The sequence below is a fragment of the Harpia harpyja genome, chromosome Z, assembly GCF_026419915.1.
Source record: "Harpia harpyja isolate bHarHar1 chromosome Z, bHarHar1 primary haplotype, whole genome shotgun sequence".
Classification (NCBI taxonomy): domain Eukaryota; kingdom Metazoa; phylum Chordata; class Aves; order Accipitriformes; family Accipitridae; genus Harpia; species Harpia harpyja.
In genome coordinates this window covers 67,649,260-67,662,901 of record NC_068969.1, presented here as the reverse complement: position 1 = coordinate 67,662,901, position 13,642 = coordinate 67,649,260, and the positions used below count along the sequence as shown (strand labels likewise).

At 45.3% G+C, this 13,642-nt stretch overlaps 1 protein-coding gene across 7 annotated transcripts in view; it reads right to left on the bottom strand.

The window, feature by feature from the left end:
• Positions 1–12,748, bottom strand: part of SEMA4D (semaphorin 4D) — a 99,570-nt gene extending 86,822 nt beyond the window's left edge. For 4 of the 7 annotated variants that reach the window (XM_052778873.1, XM_052778874.1, XM_052778875.1 and 1 more), the window contains exon 1: positions 12,397–12,509. The gene's annotated coding sequence lies outside the window, so the exon portion shown is untranslated. Of the gene's footprint in view, positions 1–6,947; positions 7,120–7,200; positions 7,379–12,396; positions 12,510–12,628 lie in introns of those variants that run through there. The other 3 variants (XM_052778872.1, XM_052778870.1, XM_052778871.1) reach the window with 3 other exon arrangements.
• Between the last annotated feature and the right edge of the window lie 894 nt (positions 12,749–13,642).

Genomic DNA, 13,642 nt, shown 5'->3' with positions numbered 1-13,642 from the left:
TCACTTTGAGTGAAAAGAAATAATCATCCAGTTTTACTACAGTTTGGGCCTTCACATTCCTATACTCAGGGTGATTCAAGAAACAATAAAGTTGCTTGTTCCAGTACAGGCAGTACCCACCTGACAGCGTTCTGGCTCACAACAGTACAAATAGTTCCACCAATACATTTTCAAAAAATGACTTGCTGAAATGAACACAGTGGCTCAAAACTCTGTATTTTTCTTCTTTGCATGCTGAAATCGATAGGCATCATTATTGTCACTACCTCAGCAATAAAACTTTTTTTTTCTTGCTTCCCACAAGAATCTTAATGTATGCCATTATTAGATGGCATGGCCTACAAAATGCTTATGGCTTTACTGTCAATATTTGATTAATTTTAACCCTAACCAAAGGTTCCTCTGTCTGTGAAGGGAAGGCACACTCACAGGTGGCAATGTGTAAAGAAAAAAAGTTACAGCATATTGCCTGGATAGCTAAATACAGCATCTTGCCTGGATAGCTAAATATAGCATCTCAGTATTAATACCACATTCACAATTTTAAAGTGTATGAAGTCTTAAAAGTCAAGGCTTGAACATCTTGAACTCATGTAATCACAAAGGACTTTCAACACCACAGGAAGGGTCTCAAAAAAGCCTACTAAAGTCATGTGAAGAGCTTTTGAAGCCACCTCAGCAATCACAACCCTACAGGGCATCTAAACAAACATTTTCACGGTGCTAGTGGCTGTAATGAAAGTACTACATTAAAAATCCACACTGCTCTTTTTAGTGAAACCATTAAAACATTTTTCAGAAGCCAACATAAAAACATGCAAATTCTACAACAAAGGCTACAATATTGTCTCCTACATACATACCTATGCCAGCTCAGCTTTATCCAGACAGACACTTCAGGATCTGGACGAACTGATCACCAAAACTCCCCGGACATCACTCTGAACGCACAAGTTCAGAGCTGCTGCAGCACCTTTCCAAATGGAGGCACATGCTCAGATCATCAGGGTCCATCCCACTTTTTACATGCCCATCTCCCAAATTCAACATGCACTTTCGAGATCCTTAATTTTTGACAACTCGGTTCCGCACCTCTACACATCTCCATCTGCCTTTTAGGAAGTCGCAAATAGTATTATGTATCTGGAGCTTGCTTCTTGTTATTCTCTCAGTGATGAAACAGGACATAAACCCTCACAAAGCTCCTAAACAAGTCTTCAGGACCCTAAAATAGCAGTTAAAATCTTAGTTTTAAATGCTACAGAAGCAAGCTAATAAATAATAAATAAGGTTTCCTTTCCTCAAGCGCTGACACAATCCACTCTCTGCACCGTACAACAGGTATGGGAGTGCTCTCCTGCCCCATCGCAGGAGCTGACAAAAACCTCACGGGCGAGTAACCAGGAGAACAAAACCACCTTAGAAAGGGGGTTTGTGACTTTGGCATTTCACTGAAAGCATTGTTCCATGAGAAGACAAATGACTACCCTCTTCACTCACATCATGTCCTGTATTCAGGTGGTAAGGCAACTTGATCCAATAGTTGCTTCATCCTTAAAATGCAGTTGTTCAACTCTGGTTAAAAACAAAAGTTGCCAAACAATGCCTCATCCTCTGACTATTAAAAAACCCAAACAAACAAACAAAAACCCCAAAACCAAAAAAACCCCCAATGACTAATCCCAAACCCCACCTTTCTGATTCATGAAAATGGTGGGAAATGATGTAACTATGCCAAGAAGTCCCTCTGACATACAGTCCTGACATCAGGCTGACCTCCGTATGGTGCTGCTTTTCAAAAGCATATTTAGATCCCAAGCAGGCAGCAGTTTCTTCTCTTATTTCACAGGGCAGCCAGAAGTACTTACTCATATCACAACAGCTACTGAAAACCATTCCCAACCCCAAATTGTGTGGATTAATAACAGCATCAATATCCACAGTGAGCCTGGATGAAAAAAAAGTATTTCACAATTCCTTTTAATTTTTCCTCCAAGTTTTCTTCCTTCCCCCCCCCCTTCTCTTTTATAATGGAGGACATCCTTATACATATCCCAGTATCATGAACTTTCCAGTCACATTTGCATAGTTGTTACAAACTTTGCACAGTAACCAACCAGGTCTTTCAGTACTAAAAAACTTTCTCAAGGAATGTTAAGGGTTTGTACAAGAGCAGCATGAAGGGCCCTTCACAGTCCCAGCAGAAGCAGCACATGAGGCTACTAATAACCATACAGTGTGCTCAGCCTTAGAAATTCAGATGGAACAATACATCTGTAGCAGTAAAACTCCCTGTTTTGGCAACCGTAACCAGCCCTGTCCATTTAAACTACCAATCACCAGACATTAGGCTTAGCAGTATGTATACATTTCTTCCTTCTGAAAGAAAAGACGTGATGGTGAAATGCTGGAGAAATTCAGCATACAGTCCTAGCAAAACAGCCCTTTACATTGTCATGTTCTCTCACTGAGTCAGTCATGGCCAGCCACTTCTGCCCTCACCTACAGTCAGTACTGATTAGTCCAAACCAAAACCAGATTTCAGCTGCCCAAAGTAAAGGCACAGAAGAAATACAGCTTTATTTCATCCCTCTTCAGAGCTCCCACTGTGCTAGTCCTGACATTACAGCTCAACTTTTGGTAGCATAACCATGAAATCCACTAGCAAATTCATTATTTCCTCCATCTCCCCAACGATGATTCAAAAATAGTGGCAGGTGGCCAAAAAAAAAAAAAAAAAGCCACAACAAAAAAATATAATGGAAAATTAGTCAATTTGCTTCCAAAACACCATTGCTTTCCAGCAGTGAGAAATTCCCAGAAAGTGCAACATGCTGCACATGAGCATTAGACACAAAAATACCCAACCTGAACGGAGAGCACTCCTTTCACAGCACTGCTACCTGGCCACCATAACATGAAGTAAAATACTTTCAAGAACACACAGGTGGGGTAGAGGAGGGAGAGATGGGAAGATGCACCAAGCATAAACATGCCCTTCCACACAGTTTGCAAGCCAACAGCGAGCCTCAGTTTCTGCAGGAACAGCTTGCTCTCCCCACAAGCATAAGGCTTTGCCATTGTACTGCTTAAGAGACTATCATTTAGGGTATGTCTCATGTTCCTCCCCTTTAAAAATAAGTTTTATTCAACAGAGAATTAGGTTTTTTCCACAAACTCTTTTATCAGACACACAAATCTCCCTGCGTAATAGACTTCAAGTATGATTTTGGTACAAAATACACTAACGTAAATAAACAGAAAGTAAATTGGTGGAGTGATGTCAGCGCAGCTATGATCAAAGTCAGATAGCTATCTCCAGAACATCACATTTGCCTCGAAATGTCATCTCAAAGTCTACCAAATGGGGAAAGGACAGCTGCGTTCCTTATGAAACCTCCACACTCCAAGGAATGTAAATAAGGGATATTGTTAAAATGAAAGATCTACTTAAAGCTTTACATTTGTAATGTTTAAAAGGTTTTCCCCTCCTTTTTGTATCTTTAATCAAAGGTTGTAAAAGTGTAAGTGATGGCGGTTGCCATGGAAATATGCAGCCCAAGATCCCTCTATGGGAACCTCAAAGCTCCCTTCACTACTGAGCGCCATGTAATGACAGGGTCACATTAACACCTTTGACTCCCAAAGCCCATTTATTGCATAGAAATTAGCACAGCTGTCTCAATTTGCCTTCCACAGACAAACATTAACCACTCCTGCTCAACGTATTTTCTGCTGCACTCGCCCCTTCTCCCAGACACGCTCCCAGCCCTATTTCGGCACCATCCTTCATACAGCGGCAAATCGATCTTCAATGCGTACAGTCTTCTCAGCAAACACAAAGCAGAAACCAGAGAGTGCAAAGGCCATCAGATGCTTCACCTGATCAAAAGCATCGTTTCATAATCTGTTGAGAAATTTTTTTCCAAAGCAATTGACATATAATAAATCTGCATCCTATTCCAGAAGATGAAGGGATAGCTACGAAGAAAAACAGAGGCAGACATGCAGCAACAGGAACTGAACTCTCATAAAAGCCAACAATTAAATTAGAGAACAGAAGACAGGCTCTGAATAATGGTTACTTTTTTCCCTGGTGGCTGTCAGTACTAAAGCAAGAAAAAGAAGTTCTTAAAAACCTCAGTGGAATTCCTGAATATCAGCATGTACCATTTGATGCACAATCAATTTATGCACATAGGAGGCCCATTTCAGGGCAGATGCAAGCAGATCCTTTTTTTTTTTTTTTTCAAAAAAAAAAAAATCAATTCCAAACAGGGAAATTCAACCATTTGAGAATGTCTTCTTATCAGCATCTTAATTCTGCAAGCAAATACAAATACACACATTTAATTCATGCAGCCATATGTGTTTGTATGAAATAGAGATTTATGTCACACTCCCTCTGCCATTGTAATAATAAATCCCTTAGACACATAAAATATGAGATTCAAGATACACTTAGAATTACTTATTTGCATATTTGAAGACAAAACTATTTCAGTAGTATCCACCCTCACTGAAAATAGCTAGTCAAATATTTTAAACAATTAATATGCTGTGAATGTACACATATCGGTTGGTTTGGGGTTTTTTTAGATTCTTTGGGGAGATAGAATTGCACAGAGAGGAAAGCTCTTAAGTCTATGAAAAGGTCCATCTTACATATTTATCATATAATCCCTCACAACTAATTCCTGTGCAAAAGTGAAATGAAAAGGCCATTCTATGTCTCACTTACCTAGCAGATAATCAGGATGACCTTTCAAGGCAGTTTATCAATTTCACTGGTACTGAGTAAAAACCTAGTCAGATTCAATTGAATAGTAAGCTTACTTCAATAAGGCCAAGCATCTGAACATGTAACTGCAGATTTTTAACAATCCCAATAATTTCAAGAAGAGGCAGCCATTCTCTCATCTAAGTAACACTAGATTTTAACGGGGGGGGAATTAACCCTTACTCCTTAGCAAAAGACAGATACTTCTTAGTGGCTTTGCAGGGTTGGGGTTTTTTTTGTTTTGTTTTGGGTTCTTGGTGGGGTCCGGGGGGGATATTAGTTCTATCAAAGTTATTTTCTTTACAACTACAGTTCTGATGGATGACTAATTTTCTGACAAATGGACCTTCAGGTAGGGTACATCTACAGCCAAACACGGAAGGGGACCTGTGTGCGCATAAAAATGCATCTCTAGCAAATCCTTAGTAATTATGCAATTGCTGAGTGGAAACAGGAATGCATAATTTCTTGCCTCTGGCCGTTTTACACGCTTTTTGTTAAAAGAAACAACAGATGTGGAAGAGCAAAAAAAAAAAGCTTTGAGCACAGCATTGCTCCAGCAGACTTTTATATACAAAATGACCAACTAAAGTATTACGGCCCTGTTACTACTGCAATTTATTTTGTTTGAGGTTTTTTGAGAGGTCAGGACAGTGTGTTTGCGCAGGGCCCCTGTCCTACAGGTAAAACTCTGCATGCATACCCCCAACCTCAGCTACGCTCCCTCCACAGAAAGCTGCTAGCAAGGTCAGGGCCCTGATTATTTTAACTACTGTGTGCAGAATGCTCCTCTGTTTTCAAATGCTTTGCAGACAATTCTTATCATACTCAAATTAAGTACAAATTTACACAAAGAAATATCTCACGGCCCACGCTACAATGTCTGGCAAGGATTACACAGCCTAGCAAGAACATCCAAGATAGGGCTTACAGAGAAGGATGATAAATATTTTAATAGATTGGGAAAAGACTGATGTCCAAAAGCCTGTCTATATTCCCATCGCTTTCCCAAATATATCAGTTGGTCCAATGAACAGTATAGCCTCTTCCCACAAACTCTGTCTTCCTTATATCCTCGAGTGAGCAAGAGGAATCTTCAGACATCTGGTTTCACTGAACAGGCAAGCGTTCTGCTTGCATTAACAATTGGGATTTTATTTCTTAAATGTGATTTAATAAATGTCTTCTGAATAAATTCAAGCATTACTGGATGAGGTAAAAGCACAGAGAAGGCTATGTCTAAAATATATCTATATACATTCTTACAAGTTACTATAACTCTGGCAAACAAACCAGTGCTACCCACGCACATATGACAGTCCCAAACACCACAAGGCATAGCCTGTTTATTCTTTGCTACTGTCACAAGATGTGACTTGCAAACCAGGAAGGTACAATAATGCATTTTACAATTCAAAATTTACCAAATTTAATGTGTCCTCACACAAACTCTGACCAGCCTATTTTATGCTAAACAATGCAAAAGACAGCTAGCTCCTTCTGAAGCATTTCAAACTTGGAAGTTTAACTACAACAAACCTAAGCAAAGCCAAGCACAACCTCAGTGACCTGATTTAAGACACAAATTCATAGCGCACCTTGTTTTTAAAAAAAAAAGTCTATATTGTTCCGTTGTCCCCAGAATGCATCAAATTTACACTGAAAGAGAATTCGAATACAAATCCAAGAACTTTCACATTTCTAGGTCTCTTCCCTACATGCTGCATTGTTTTTCCAGTAACAACCAACCATAACACATTATCTGTTTCAGTGGAAATGAGAACAAAAACATTCTTTTAAAAAAAAAAAAAGCCTCCACTTTTCTATGCCTCTCTTTGTATATACAATGACAAAGTTCATAGAGTATCATTTGTTTATTAAAAAAAAAAAAATCAAGCACAACTGAGCATATACATATAAAAACCAATTATCTGGGGCAAGAAGAATACCTCCTTTATATTGGGGGAAGGAGGAAAAACTCAGCAGAAACATGGTTAAAGCCTGCCCTTGAAAACTACTCTTGAACAAAGCAAGAACTATAATCACGTTTCATGCATTTTTCCCTCTTTTCCTCCAGCTCTCCCATTTGCAGCGCATGCAAATCTGTCCAGACCTGGCAGGCCATATTCAAGCACACTGGAACAGCAGCCTCCCCGCTCTGTCTCACCTCACTGCGGTCGTGTCAGACCTGCTTTAGCTTCCAGACACCAGTTGGTCTCTCTGTTGCATACCAGCAAAGAACTAACAAGGTGTGCAGAAGTTTCTACTCCCCTGCCTGCTTTCCCTGCAGAAATGCCCGCCTCCATAAACTTTCCCCTGCTTTGCATACCCTCTTCCGTCTCCCAGCTCTGTTGAGTAATCAGATGCACTAAGGACGTCACAATTTCCCAGTCTGCTAACGCCATACATTCCCTACTCACTTTTCTATCAGTGCTCCATCACCTGGACGTTTGCTCGGCACGCACAACCCCGCACAGGAACACACAAATCAAGCTCCTCGCAATGCACCATCACCCGTCCTCCTCTCAAGCCCACGCTGTACCACAGCACCAAAAGCACTCTTTGGAGAGAAGGAACCCGCCTGTCCTTGCAATGAGGCCAACAGGTACTAATTTTGCAGCACAGTGTTCAATCCTCTTTGGCCTGCCTCATATATAGGCTAATACTAGTTTTTTAAGAGGATCAATGCAGAAAATGCGTGGTGGATTATGAGTTCACTGCTGTACATGAACAGAGAGAAAAAGAAATATGTGGAAGAGGAGGAAAAGACAGTAAAATGGGTATTATTTCTATATTACCAACAAACTTGTTCTAAACTTGATACATGGGCTTCAGTTAACTTTATTTGTAGTCCTTAGAAAAATTCCTTATCTGCTCACATCTATAGCCCAAGTTTTTATTAATTTGCCATCTGTTCTGTCTTCCCCTCAGGCACTGTAAGAACATACTCTTGAAGTAAAGGCTGCTGTTTGGTGCTTTAAAAACACTCGTCAAAAATCTCAGAGTCACAGTACTACAAACAACATGCATGCCTCCTCATTGAAAAAAGCCCTTTTTTTTTTCTCCTCCATCCCATCATAAAAAAAAATACTAACAGTACCAAAAAAAAGTTTTTTCTTATTTACTCCTGCCATTTTCAGAAACATGTCCACGCACCCAGAAGCTTGCTGCAGCACACCTTGGTGCGGGAGGGAGCAGGAGGGGACAGAGCAGCAGCTCCCCTGGACACCCTAGGTTAGCAGAAGTGGACCACAACACCCTTCTTACTACAGGCACTAACCTTCCTCACAGCAAAGGCTGGCTGCAGCAGTACCTCCAGAAAGCTGAGAAGCCCTTTGCATTCCTGAACTTTAGAGGTAGATAAAAGACAGATTACAAAAGCTTTTTGGCCAGAACACAATTAAATGCAAGACTTCGTCAATCCAGTTCTGGACAGCAAGACCTGTGACTTCCCCATCCAAGATGATGGCACACATTACCCTGAAATATGAGGTGCTACTTCTTGCCTTGTAACTGAACAGTTGTGGGAACAGAAAAAGTCATTTTCTTTCCTTTCATTAACTGATCCAAGAAACAAAGACAAAACTCTTGTATCAGAAGAAAACCAATTAAAACAGCTTCCACCTCACCTGTACAGCTGCATCAATGCACAGGTGAGTTAACTCTCCAAATGGCAGCTGCAGCAGCATTCTTTTGGCATTCACAGGCTCCTCCTGTATGCTCCAGTTGTATGCTACACTGCAACCACTTCACCTTCCCAAAACTCAAACCCCCAGTAAAATAAGTGGGACCTTCCTCATTCTTTTTGATAAACTTCCACCTATGTACTTAGACACTCAAGCACAGGACTATGCAAAGCCAGATGAAGACGACCTTATAAAATGCTACTTTATCATCAGAGAAATGACCAGTTAGACAGGAAAAGGGGGAAAGCTTCAGGGAAAGAAAAATCAAGTAAACCAGCCAAAAGCGCTTCCCAGCTCCTTGTTTATTATACAACCTCCCAATTGGGCACACCTTTCTTCAGCTAACTAAACATGGCATACACCAGCTGAGTACTAGGCACAACAAAGAACAACCCAAAACTGTTTAATATTACCACAATAATGAAAATCTGAATTCTCATTTTAAACTTCCAACACAGTAATTTATATACGGGTGTGAAAAAAGGAACCTTTAAAGGGTAACTCAGGGAAATTATGACCTGCTTTGCTTCTTTTTGTTGTCACCTTTAAGTCTCCATCCTTACTGTCACATGCTACCTGGAATACATGACTGTTTCATGCATTTTTCTAAAAGTAAAACATTGTGAAAAATTCTCTCAATCATGTCTACAAGTAATTAAACCTCGGTTTAGTGGGAAGCATAGTAGATCAGCGTCTATTCATGAATAACGCTTTCATGGTCATGCACCTTCAGAAACTACTTTTCAACTCATTTAAATCACTGAGTAACATGAATATTTACAAGATCCAACACTCAGAAACACTAAAGGCTTACAAGAAATGTTAGTCAACCTTGGCAATTACATCTTTCCTCCCCTGTCACTACTCATTTCAAGTTACCTTTGCAGAGCAAAAACTGGGATAAATAACCTCATCCCTGAGCATTCAGGGGAAATACTTTATTTTCTTCTGATCTACAAAATCCCTATTGCAAAAACTGTGGCTTGAGATTCCATTTTCCCTGGAGAAAACAAAAACTAAAACAAAACACGTTGAGTAGTTCAGAGATAACATAAAATCTTGGAGCGTTTCTGTCATTGTTATTTCCACTGATTTAAATAAGAGGTCCACTTCAGAAAGTCATCCTTAGAATCAGTCAGGCACAACCATCTACCAATTTACCAAACACCTTTTGCAAACTAGGTGGGCACATGCAAGTATTAGAGCTAATGCTAGTAGCCCAGATCAAGAATTAATTTTGGCATGACTGAAAGAGACCTCCACTTACTTCACTGCAAGAAAACATGTAAGACAACATATTTTAACATCAAAATGTTTACTCAACATGCACCTCCTAAGATGTCTGGGAGAGACCACGCGAGCCTGCAGCAGAGTGAGAACAGTGCAGTCTCCAACTCCAGCCAAGTGGCCCTGGGCAGATTACAGATCCTCTCGAGAGGTCTCCAGCTCCTCCCCAGTAAGAGGCTGGGCGAAGTGGGTAACACTGAAGCTCAGCTGCTCAGGAGGCAGGCCAGCAAGGAAAGCACCAGAGCATCCAGACCACCTCTCCTCCTTGCAGGACCTCTAAATGGTATAAAGCCACACACTTCTGGCAGGGCACAGCTGTATCCATGCGAGCAAGTTAACAAAAGGTTATCAAATGTTTAATGTAATAGCTGTTTATACTGGGGGAGGAGAGGGGACTGAATCATAACACCAGCAAAGAGAAGGCAATACCGCACATTAAGCTAAATCTCCAGGCACACCTGTACTTAGTGTCCAGGAAAGTCTAGAAATCAGTCTTACAGTTTTCAAAGAAATCCACTTACATCAAACGCTTCATTCACTGTGGAAGGAGCTACCACCACCCCCACCAGCTACAATAGCTTTTGTTTCGAAAAAAACCCAAACAACAACAACAACAACAAAAAAAAACCCAACACAAAAACAGATATAGACCTATTTTGGTAGGTATGTATGCAAGCAGCTTTTGTCAGCAGACTCTGTAGCAATCCCTGACCATCACAAAGGGTACACAGAGTAACTGCTGGGGGGCGGGGGGGAGCTGAATTACCTCCTTTCTAGGCCAAGAAATCTCAGACTTCATCTGTCAATCCAGCTCCACATTTACAAAGCTTTTTTTTTTCCTTGTTGAACATACCTGCAGAAACCTATTCCCTTGCCACTCACTTGCTTTCAGTGGAAAAGAGCCGCCTGCACCTCAGCTACCTGAAAGAATTAGGAGTGCCCATCCACAGCCTGCTCATCCCAGACAGCACGCTGTACTTGTACATGTCCCTGCACAGCAGGAACATGGTATGTGCAGTGTTTCGCCCCACTACGCAAGCTACTGGTTCTCTCTCTTACAATGCCCCTTTCTAACCCAGTTTGTAAATGATACTCCCACTCCGGCATGGCCTCCGCATACGCCATCCGCACAGGCAGCACAGCTTCCTTTAGATGCACTTGCATAACTGCCTAAGCTCGCACTCCTTCTAATAAAAGAAGTCATTAAACAGTTCTCTAACAAAACCTCTGTATAGGTATCCAAAAAAGAGTATGAGATCAGTAGCTATTTCTGAGCCTGATGGTCATAAAGAAGTCAAAAGCCTACCACTAATTACTGTAGGAATTTTAATTAAAAAAAAAAAAAAAAACAAAAAACCAAACAAAAAACCCCCCCAAGCTTTACTACTGCATTGATTTCCAGAGCCTACTGGAAATATTTGGGCAGCATAGACTTAAAGTTGATGTTTCACATTTTTCAGCTGAAGCATCTCCTTGCAGGAGGTACGTGATAATAAAGACAGGAGGTTAAGAGGAAGGCAGGAAAATGTTTCAGCATGAAACCAGAGAGCAGACATGAAAAAGCCCTTCAACCTGTGGATGCATCAGGTTCCCTCCCACACCAGGGCAGGAACCAGCTCATGTTCCCCTCCCTGCTAATGGCAGTCACATAATAGAAACGAGCCGCAACACTGAAGTTACAAACACTGCATTCATCCACTCACTCCTTCTCCCTTGAACACCGATGCTGCGTGGCTTCGTAGACACAGAAAACACCGCCAACAGCCCACACCTCCACGAAGCAGTAAAGACACCCCCTTATAATTAGCTGGAGGGCAAATACGAACAGGCAGGAAACTCCTATGTCACTTTACCCACCCCTTGCAAACTCTGCATCTCTGTGCAGACCTGATGTAAACTCTCCTGACGGCTGAAAAATAGAACAGCGGATAACAGCTCTTCAGCACATACGCAGCCGGCTTCCCAACGGCAAGCACCCAGTACAGCGCCCGGCCACCCGCCCAGCGAGGGACGGCGGTTCGCGGCGGACAGCAGCCTCCCCTCAGCTGCCCGGGCACATCAACGGCAACCTGCGCTGGCTACTCGGAGACGACCGGGCCGCTTCCCGGCCGGGAGAAAACGCCTGGTATCCGTATCCACCCCCCTCAGGAAGAACCCCCGGCCCCCGCCCTGCCCCGGCGCCGCGGCAGGTGCAGCCGGGCCCGGCAGCGGGGGCCCGGGCACTGGCCCGCCGCCCCGGGACGCACCTGGGGGAGTCGGCGGCGGCTAGCAGGCGGGCGGGCAGGGAAGGAGCTGCCGCCGGAGTTAGCGGGGCTTGCTGCTGGTGGGAGAAAAAGCACATTTATAAACCTGCCAGCCCTCGCTCATTTGCTGCGGGAGGCTCCTCCTCTCCGCCCCGCTCCGGCCGCGCCGCCGGCGGGGGCTGCCAGCGCCCGCGCAGCGTCCCACCTCGCCGCCGCCCGCGCCCCCTCCCCAGAGCCGGCGGCGGGCTCGGCCCCGCCGGCGGGAGGCCCCGCTCCGCAGGTGTGCCGGCACCGCCCGCTCGCCCGGCCCCTCGCCGCCGCGCAGACCCGAGCCCCGCTGCTGCTGCCCCCCCCCCCGCCCCGAGAGCCCGCCCGCCGCCCCGGCAGCCCCCGCACCCACCTCGGCGGGAGGAGGCACGGCGGGCACGGCCAGACGCTCGCCCCAGCGGCGACCGCCCCGCTTCTGCCTCTGCCTCCGCCTCCTCCTCCTCCACCGCCGCCGCCGCCGCCGCCGCCTCCTCCTCCTCCTCCTCCTCCTCCGCCGCCGCCGCCGCCTCCTCCTCCTCCACCGCCGCCCCCCCTCCCTGCCCCGGCCCCGAGCAGCGCGCAGCCCGCCCGCCGGGCTCTCCTACCTGCGGGGAGTCTGCCGGCGCTCCCCTCGCCCCGGCCCCCGCCCGCCTCGGCGCCTTCCCCGCGGTAGGCTGGGCCGGCGCAGCCCCCTCCTCCCCGCGCCGGCGGGGGCAGGGCGGCGGCGGGAGGAGGAGGAGGAGTTGGTGCCCCTGTGTAACAAGTTTGGGTTGCCCCGCAGTATGGCGGCAAGGGGCGGGCGGGCAGGACCGCGGTGCCCGCCCGGAGCGGGGCCGCAGCCGCGCGGCGCCCGGAGGGCGGACCCGGCCCTCGCTCGCCCGCGGGGGGCTGACCCCTCACCGCCGGGGCTCGGCTGGGGTCGGGGGGGGGCCTGCGCCGCCCTCTTTTCAATAAATTCTGTTATTTCTTCCCCCCCCCCCCCCCCCCAGCCCAGCGCATCCCCCATGGACGGCAGCATGCCAGGAGGCGCCGGCCGGAGAGGGCAAGAGTTTGATGATGCCCACTCGAGGACACCCCTAGTAAAAAGTTACCAGCACATCCGCTCCTCCCTCGTGATTTAGGGCTACGTGGCTTGAAAAGGTTTTGAGGCATCTCTGCCGAAAGCAGATGCGATGCCCCCGCAATTTAATCGGGCCGTGCAAGAGCCGCCTCGCCTCATCGCACCTAGTGCTGCTCGTCCCATTCCCATTCCCATTCCCCTGCTCCTGCTCCTGCCCCATCTGGTCTCGGGCAGGATGGATCCACTCGCTGCAGACCGCAGCGCAAATCGCATCCAGGATGCAGCCTCTCAGCACCACGGAAATACAAATGATTTATACTGAAAGCAAACGTTACTGAAATTACTGTACCTTAAAGCATAGACCCGCATAGGTGACTGCTTAGTAATGTTAAAGGAGGAGCAGCTTGGCACAAAAAAGGAAATAGGTCAGTGACGGCACAGATCTCAGCCAGGATGCTTCTGCTGAGTCACTGATGAGTTATTGATTAGCGTCATGTCCATGCGTGCCTGTGGTGACTCTTCTGATGAATGACATGAACCAACACATGGATGATGGGGG